The 10,002-nt window shown below is 39.9% G+C and overlaps 1 protein-coding gene across 3 annotated transcripts in view; it reads right to left on the reverse strand.

Moving 5' to 3' along the window:
- The window catches only part of SNX14 (sorting nexin 14), a 201,213-nt gene that overhangs the window by 177,671 nt on the left and 13,540 nt on the right, over positions 1-10,002 (reverse strand). The window lies entirely within an intron of this gene.

A 10,002-nucleotide genomic window follows, 5' to 3' on the forward strand; every position in this document is an offset into this window, starting at 1 on the left:
TGCTAGGAAAACAAACAGATTCATCCTGGAAAGGGTTAAACCCGGCGGCTCCTTGGAGACAAGGATTCTGAGGCTCTGTCTAACATACTTTGGACATGTTGTAAGGAGGGACCGGTCCTTAGAGAGGGACACCATGCTTGGAAGGGTGGAGGGATAGTGCAGGAGAAGGCCCTCTATGAGGTGGATTGATTCAGTAACTGGAATGGGTGTGTCAGAGACAGTGTGATTGGCACAGGACAGAGCAGAGTTTAGGGCTGTTGTACATAGGGTCGCTGTGAGTCACAAGCGACTCGACGGCACATAACATCATCAACAACGATATATTATTACTCTTTCAGTTAAAGTTTTAAGGAAAGAGTCATCCCTCAATAATTCGTAATTTGACAGCTATGTTGCTATGTCTAACTAACCTTGTGGTATTAGTCTAAATGTTGGCTTTATTTTTAGCCATTACAGTTAGATCTTTCTGGTCTCCAGCTACCTTAACTGTAGAAACATGGTCTTGCAAATCACCAAAAGATGCAGGACAAGGATAAAAAAAAAAAATGCTTCCCACACTGGCAGGCAAGACTTGTGGCAGCAAGACTTGAGGGAGACTGGGGCAGCCCGTTTGTGAGACCCTAGTGATGGTGCTGGAGAGACTGGAATTGCTGGGGAGAAACTATGGCAAAATGTTACCTGAGGCTTCTTGGATTTGTGTTGGCCACAGTTAAAAGTTTTACTATTCTTATCTGATGTTTAAATGAGCAGATGGCTTATAACTGCCCTGAGGCAAACCATATTGGATGATTTGGATTTGATTGCTGAACTGAAACCAGAACCTAGACTAATGGAAGAACTGTGCTATGGAACTTAAGCTAAAACCAGGACTTATACTGAGTGATATTCTTTGCCTCCCCTACTTTCCAACTTCCTTCCCTAATAAACCCCAACCAAATTGTTGGTACCATAACTATAAGTCTATGAGCCAGCAACAAATAAAAGAACCTCTTTCTGCTGTTGTAGCTCTACAGGTATCACAGGCCTGGGTTATGGGCTCTTTATCTGCTTTCTGCTCAGGGGCAGTGAGGGCCTGTGCTATTCTCACTCCCTCTGGCCCTTACAGAAAGATACTCTGTGCCTGCAAGTACCATTTCCCACTCTTTAGACAAACCTACATAACATTTTTCAGGATAGTTTCTGATGATATTGTGTATACCTATAGCATAAAAATTCTGATTATTATTTGTTAAATGAGAAAAATTAATGTATGTCTCTATGTGTTACAAGTGGTCTTGATAATCCTGTGGTGAGACTGCTAACTAAAAATTCATCAGTTCAAACCATTCCATCAAGGAAAGAAGCAACACTCTCCTTCTGTGTTGTTGAAAATGTTTGAAAATGGCTTTTATATCCACTGCCTTAGCTCCTTCTCAGGGCATGGTCTCCAGCTGCCTGAACTGCACAATTCACCCACTGATCAGTATCTTCAACATCAGCAATAGCTACAAGGTCAATACAAGTGAGAGAACTGGCCAGACTTTAGAAAGACTCTAGTAAGGCACAGCCTGCTGAAGTCCTGGAGACAGAGCCAGAGTTTAAGGTTCTGCTTGCTGGATTAACTAAAGGAGAGGCTGATTTGTGACCACTTTAAGACAAAGTCTGTTGAATGACAGAAAACCAGAGGTTTCTTGCATTTGTGTTACTGGATTGAACCTGGACTTTCACCTGTTAACTGAGAAACTGTCTGAACTGAGAAATTAAATCTTGATAAACTGGCTAGGGACTTCTGGACTAAACCTGAACTTTCCCTGTGTGATATCCTTTGCCTCCCCTACCCCTGCTCCAACCTATTTCCTTAGTAAGCCCCACAACTGTGAGTAGAATAACATCTTAAGTCAATTTGCAATGAACATCAGATTCAGTGATTAACAGAAATAGGTATAGGAGTGTACAGGGTTGGGAGGAGGTGAAATTAGATCGGACCCTATAGCCATTTGTTTGGTATCATAGATGGGGACATATCCTTTGTGGAGTTAGCATCATAAAGTCTAGCCTCTCAACTTATATTCTCTGCACAGAGACTGAAAAAGTATGCAGATGGAATGCATCCCTGATGCACTCCTTTCCTAATTTTGAACCATGCAGTGTTTCCTTGCTCTGACTGCCTCCTGACCCAAGTATAGGTTTTGCATGAACACAATCAAGTATTTCAGGATTTCCATTCTTCTCAAGGTTACCCACAATTTGTTGTGATCTACAGAGTCAAATGCCTGTGCATAAGCAATGAAGCACAGACAGATATTCCTCTGGTACTCTTTGTTATCTGTCAAAATCCATTTGACATTGGCAATTATATCTCTAGTGGCATGGCCTCTTCTAAATACAGCTGGTATTTCTGGTAGTTCGCTATTAATGTACTTTTCCAGTCAGTCAGTCAGTTTTATATATATATACACACACACACACACACATATATATATATAAACATACACACACACATATATATACATATATATAAACATACACACACATATACATATATATACACATACATATATACACACACATATAGACAGACAGACACAGACAGACAGATCTTCAGCAGGATTTTGTTTTTGTGTAGTATTTGTGACATTGTTTGGTAATTTCCACACTGTTGGATCACCTTTTTTGGGGACAGGAATAAATATGGATCTTTTACAGTCAGTTGGTCAGGTAGTTATCCTCCAGATTTCTTGGCACAACCTGGTGAGCACATTCAGGGCAGTATCTGTTTGTTGAAATATGTCAATTGGTATGCCATCAATTCCTGGAGCCTTGTTTTTTGTCAATTCCTTCAGAGCAGACTGAACTGCCGCCATCATCATTGCCTCTTGATCATATGTTGTTTCATTAAATTCTTCTGTGTCAATCAATTCTTTTTTGGTACAATGATTCTGTATACTCCTTCCATATTCTTTTAATGCTTCATGGATCATTTCATTCATATTCTACCGATAGAGTCCTTAAGTATTGAAACTCAAGGCTTGAATTTGTTCTTCAATACCTCTAGCTTAAGAAATGCCAAGTCAGTTCAACTCTTTTGATTTTCCTCTTTGCCTATTTCATTATAATATTTTGCTTTGTCTTCCGGAGCTGCCCTTTGAAATCTCCTGTTCAGCTCCTTAACTTCTTGATTTCTTTGGCTTCATGGTACTCTAGTGCGATATTCAGAGTTTCATCTAAAATCTGTCTTGGTCTTTTCTTTCTCCTCTGTCTTTGTAATAATCTTTGGCATTCCTCATGAATGAGATTCTTAATATCCTCTCACAAATCATCTGGTCTTCACTCATTAGTGTTCAAGGCCTTAAACCTGTTCTTGAGATGGTTTTGAAATCCAGGTGAGACAGACTCAAGATCAAATTCTGGTTCCTATAGATTTGATTTAACCTTCTTTAGCTTTAGTTTGAACTTGCATATGAGTAGTTGATGGTCTGTTCTAACAGCATATGGCCTAGCTATCACAGCTAATATTGAACTTCTCCAACGATTCTTTCCACAGATGTAATCGATCTTATTCCTGTGTATACCATCAGGTGGAATCCACCTGTACAGTTTGCATTTAAGTTTCTTATAAAAGATGTCTGCAATGAATAAATCTACTAGCTTGCCTCCAGAAACTCTATGAACGTGGAGAAACAAAAGTTATATAAGTGTTCAGGTCTTTCGTTCATAGGGTCGCTATGAGTCATCTATGACTCAAAGGCACTAAACACCACCACCACCCCATCACTGACTGTACAAAATTATTTTAATTCTATCTTAGCCTCCTTTCTGTCACCAAGGATTAGTTACTGATAAACTCTGAGGATACTGTAGGAACTAGCACAATCCTGGTCTCTGTCATCCTAGGGGAGGAAAAAATGGAAAGTGCACAATATAGTTTGATCTTATGTTCTATATTGTCACACAATAAGTAATTCAGATAAAGTACTCAGCCCACATTAAAAAAGGCTTTTTTTTTTGCACTGCGACCCCAAAGGCACACAGTTCAAATCTACTAGATGCTCCACTGGAGAAGGAGGTGTAATCTCCTCCTATGCCAGTCAGATCTAATTCGATGGTACACAAGAAAAAAAAAGGTTTACCTTGGGTAATTCCAGAATTACCCAACAAGCAAGGCAGGTATGGGTTTAGTTGTGCTTCTTACTGATCTTAAATGAACAATTAAAAAAAAAAATTAAAAGGAAGAACAATTCCAGATTTTTCACATCAAAAATTCTGTTTCTAAAATAGTTGACATCTCTCTCTCTCTCTCTCTCTCTCTCTCTCTCTCTCAAACCCACACCACCTTCCTACAGAATCAAAGCCTTAACTGGGAGAGGTGCAACAATGAATGAATGAAAATCTAACTTTTCTGTAAACTTTTGTTAACACCACAATTAAATTTTATTTTAAAAAAATTGGGGAGCCCTGGGGGCCTAGTGGCAAGGAACTGCAACTACAATCCCAGAGGCGCACGGTTCAAACCCACCAAATGCTCTGCCAGGGAAGGAGGGACAGTCTCCTCCTGTACCAGTCAGATCTGATTTGACGGTACACGCACACAAAAAAATAATTTAAAAAAAATATATATCATCATTGGCAGGGACACTATACCCAGTACGGAAGGAAGCACAACTTCCTGGTGCTTACTTAGAAAAGACAGCCCATGCGTACATTGCTTGTTTTGTAATCCACCACTAGATCCAAGCACAGTTCCAAAGACGTGGTCTTAAGAGTAATCTTATAAAGTAAGCAGTAACAGGTGATTTGTTGTTGTTATTGTTAGATGCCATCGAGTCAAGTACGACCCACAGCAACCCTATGAACAACAGATCTGAACCCCGTCATATCTTGTGCCATCCTCACACCTAACACACTAGAGCCAACAGCAGCAGTCACCATGTCAATCCATCTGATCAAGGAGAGTCTTCCTTTCCTTCATCGACTCTCTACCTTTCCAAGTATTGTGTCCTTCTCCAAGGAATAACCCCTTCCTCCTAGCAACATGCCTGAAATATGTCAGGCAAAACCTCATCATCCTTGACTCCAAAGAGCACTCTGGCTGCACCCTTTCCAAGACATTTGTTCGTTCTTTTGGCAGTCCATGAGATGATCAGTGCTCTTCACCAAGGCATCTATTCTTTTTTCTGTCATCCTTATTCATTGTCCAGCTCTCAGTGCTTAGCAAGAGACTGGAAAGACCACAGGCTGAATCATAAGCACCTGAGTCCTCAAACTGAAATTATTACTCCTGAATAATTTTCTCATTACTCAATTATTGTTACTCCTCAAAAATATCTAATTATTAGTGATAAGTCACTGCACATCTCTGACTGGATCTGCACACAGATGGCAAAACATGTAGCTGTGTTACTTCTTAGTCTCCCAGTGACAAGCCCACAGAATATTTTACAAAAATGGTCATATAAAAAAAGAAATTGAACCCCAAAAATAAAGTGCAAGAAAGAAACAAAAAGTGCTAATGCTCTTAGTAAAATTTCAATCGAATAGAAATTAAATTACTGAAGGAAGAGATGGTAGGCAGAAGCTGGTGAAGGCAACTTAATGGCATAAATGAGGAAAGTAGTCATGTTGAAAAAGTCACAGAAGTAACACCAGCCAAAACTGTCCTATTAAAGGCAGTCAGACAGATATATACTAGAGAAAATACAGAAAACTAACATAAAGGGAACTCTGATGGCCTAGAGGCAAGAAGCTGCACTGCAATCCTGAAGGCACATCTTCAAATCCACCAGATGCTCCACTGGAGGAGGAGAGGCAATCTCCTTCTGTGCCAGTTACATCCAATTCAACAGAACACACAAGGAGGGGGAAAAAACGAAAACAACCCTATATCCATACCTTTTCAATTTATATGTAGAACAGATTATCCGGGAGACTGGGCTGTATAAGGAGGAATTGTGGCATCAGGATTGGAGGAAGACTCATCAACAATTTGCATTATGCAAATGACACAACCATGTTTGCTGAAACTGAGGAGGGCAGGTGGTCAGGGACTGCAGCCTTCAAAACAGATTGAAGCTCAATATCAAGAAAACAGATTCTCACCACTGGGCCGATTGAAGAATCGTGATGGATGGTGAAGAGACTGAGATTCTAAACAGCTTTAGTTTGCTTGGCTCCACAATCAACACTCTTGGCACTAGCAGCCAGGAATTTAAAAGACGTATTGCACTGTGAAAGTCTGCTGTCAGAGACCTCTCCAAAGAACTGAAAAGCAACGATGTCAGTCTGGAGACTAAGGTGCACCTGATACAGGCCATGTTCTATGCAATCACTTGGGATGATTGAAGGAGAATGAATCAGGGTGAAGTCTCTCTCAAGGAGGAGTGATAGGGAATGGCAAAGGACACACTGACAAAGGAGATTAATTAGAAGTGGCCTTGACAAGCACTGTGGCAACTGGACAATTAAAACAGACATTCAAGGGGGGAAAAAAAGATGAACGAACTGGGGAGGAGGGTAGAGAAAATAGTGCAACAATGAATAAATGAATGGAAACCCAAAAGCTCTGTAAATGTTCATTAAAATTAATAAAATTTTATAATTAAAAAAAGAATAGAGGAAGATTCATCAACAGCCTGCATTATGCAAAATGACACAACCTGCTTACAGAAAATAAAGAGGACATGAAGCACTTGCTACAGAAGCTCAAAGACTACATTAAGCCTTCATTAAGCACTGCATCTCAACATCAAGAAAACAAAAATCCTCACTAGTGGACCAATTTGTAAAATCATGATGGATGGAGGAAACTCAAGTTGTTAATGATTTCCTCATACCTGGATTCACAATCAACACCCACACTTAAGAACTCAAGACATGTTACATCGAGAAAATCAACTATCAAAGACTTCTCCAAAGTGCTGAAGAATAATGATTGCTTTTAAGGTCTAAAATGTACCTGATCCAAGCTATGGTATTTCGATTACTTCCCATGTATCTGATGGGGTGCTCCGTTGGCCTAGAGAATAAGGGATTACACTGCCAATCCAAAGGCAGGCAGTTTGAATGTACTAGCTGCTTTGCAGGAGAAAGATGGGCAATCTCCTCTATGTGCTTTACAGCTTCTAAAACATCGACTAGAAGGTCAGCATAGAGTCCATTCCAACACAGCATCTAACAATAGCATGCAAATGAAGGGTGGACAGTGAATAAAGATGGCAGAAGAAGAATCAATGACTTTAAGCGTGGTGCTGGATAAGAGTACTAAATATCCTATTAAGTGCTAAAAGAAGAAACAAGTGTGTCTTGGAGGAAGTGTAACCATGGTGTTACTTAGAGTCAATCATGAATGGTGAAACTCTATCTCGCATACTTTGAGCAAATTGTCATGAGAGGCTAATCCTTAGGGGGGAAACCATCCAGATGGAAAAGGTGGAGAGTGAGAGAAAGAGGAACACCCTCAATGAGATGGACTGACAGTAAGTCTAACAATGCACTTGAGCATGTAAGAAACAGTGAGGATGATGCATCATAGAGCAAAAGGATCTATTGTCCATAGGGTCACTATGAGTCATAGTTGATTTAACGATACCTAATGACATGTTTTGCTGTGCCTATTCTCAAGAACTTTGGATACAGGCCATGGTTTACACAATCACTTGTTATGCATCAGAGTTGGACAATGACCGAGGAGGATAGAAGGGGAATTGATGCCTTTGAGCTGTGGTGCTGGAGAAGAGTATTGAGAGTACCACGGACTGCTAGGAAAACAGATTCATCCTGGAAAGGGTTAAACCGGGTGGCTCCTTGAAAGCAAGGATTCTGAGGCTCCGCCTAACATACTTTGGACATGTTGTGAGGAGGGAGTGGTCCTTGAAGAAGGACATCTTGCTTGGTAAGGTGGTGGGACAACACAGGAGGGGAAGGCCCTCTATGAGGTGGATTGACTCAGTGACTGGGATAATGGGGGTGGGAGTGTCAGAGACAGTGTGACTGGCACAGGACAGAGCAGAGTTTAGGGCTGTTGTACATAGGGTCACTCTGAGTCGCAAGCAACTCGACGGCACATTAACAACAACAACAACATTCTCAAGAACAAGAAAATAAAATGGAAAGAAAAAGGGGACAAAAACCCAAAATCTACTCTATCAAGCCAGTTCCTACTCAGAGCAACCCTATCAACTCTTTTATTTTTGCAATGTACTGTCACGTCAGAACCAACCCATAGTTGCCCCTCAGTAGGTTTTCAAAGACAGTTAATAACATGAGACTGTCCATCTTTTTCCTGTGGAGCAACTGGTGGATTCAAGCCACATACCTTAACACTAGAAGCACAATTCCCTACCACAAAGCCACCAGAGCTCCCTACTGGAAAGAACAGAATTGCCCATGGAATTTCCAACGTTATAAATCTTTACTAAAGCAGAATACTTGATCATCTCCTAAAGAGTGGATGAAGTTCAAACTTCTGACTTTTCAGTTAATAACCCAATATTTAACCCACAGTTCCACTGTAAAATTTTAGGAGAATAAAAAGTACAAGAGCCAGGCCAAAAAGTGGCAGTTACAGCAATCAAAAATTATGTAAGAAAGAGTACAGGACAGAAGAGTATTCAAGTTAGAGGCAGGAGATAACAGAATCAACAAATATGCATTCCTCACAAATGAAGGAAACAACAAACAATACAGAAGTCAGCCACCGCTTTTAAGTCATGCCTGCATTTTAAAAAATTGATTCTATGGTAGTAATATCTTAGAATCAAGGGAAAACACTAACTGACCCTTTGCATTAACTAACACCAAAGACAACAAAAAGTCTTATGAAAAATTCTAGGTAAAGATTCTTCGAGCAGTGAAGCTAAATATCAAACTAGTTATAAATTAGGGGGAAATGAGATTAGCCTCAGGGTTCTCCGTAGCATATTCAATTTCAAAGGATAGTTGTATCTTTGAGTTGAACCACCTCATGACTAACCCTTCGAGAAGGGTATCGGATTAAATCACACCAGAGGAAACAGATGATTCTTCAAACCCTGTGCCTTACCAATAAGCCACAAGAGCTTTTGCAAAGGACAGTAGTGCAACTAAAAAATACAGAAAAAATAAAGCATAATCCAAAGACTTTGTATCTGGATAAATTATGATATAAAAACAAAACCAACAGATAAAAAATTTTATCATTTAAAAACAGAGATTACTGTCACACAAACATTCCTTGAAGGTAACCACTAAAAGATTAACTCATTCATTGCCTTTGAATAGATTCTAACTCACCCCTCCTTGGGATTTTAAGGCTGTGAATCATTTTCTTGCTTATATGTTGTTTCATGAAATTCTTCTGGGTCTGCCAATTCCTTCTGATACAATGACTCAGTATACTCTTACCATCTTCTTTTAATACTTCCTGGATCATTTAATATTCTGCCTAAAGCATCCTTGATTATGGCAACTCGAGGTTTGAATTTGTTCTTCAGTTCCTTGAGCTTAAGAAATGCTGAACGAGTTAGGCCCTCTTGATTTTCTGACTCCAACTCCTTACACATTTCACTGTAATACTTTGTCGTCATGCGCTACCTTTTGGTATCTTCTATTCAACTCTTTAGTATCTTGAATTCTTCCCTCTGCTTTGGCTTCTCTGTGCTCCAGTCCAACTTTCAAAGTCTCTTCTGACATCCATTTCGGTCTTTTCTTCCTCTTCTGTCTTTATAATGAACGTCTGCACTCTTCTTGGATGATACTCTTGATATCCTCCCACAACTCATCTGGTCTTTGCTCATTAGTGTTCAAGGCCTCAAACCTGTTCCTGAGATGGTTCTGAAATTCAGGTGGGATAGACTCAAAGTAATATTTTGGTTCCCGTGGACTAGGTTTAATTTTCCTCAGTTTCAGCTTGAACTTGCATATGAGTAGTTGGTGGTCTGTTCCACAATCAGCTCCTATGGTGATGAAGCTGCTTTGAAGGAAATAGCAAAAAATAAGGCCCCAGGAATAGATGGTATACCAATTGACATATTTCAGCTAATAGACGCT

This window comes from Elephantulus edwardii, unplaced genomic scaffold (genome assembly GCF_000299155.1).
Source record: "Elephantulus edwardii isolate Elephantulus edwardi_28Jun2011 unplaced genomic scaffold, EleEdw1.0 scaffold00111, whole genome shotgun sequence".
NCBI classification, from domain to species: Eukaryota; Metazoa; Chordata; class Mammalia; order Macroscelidea; family Macroscelididae; genus Elephantulus; species Elephantulus edwardii.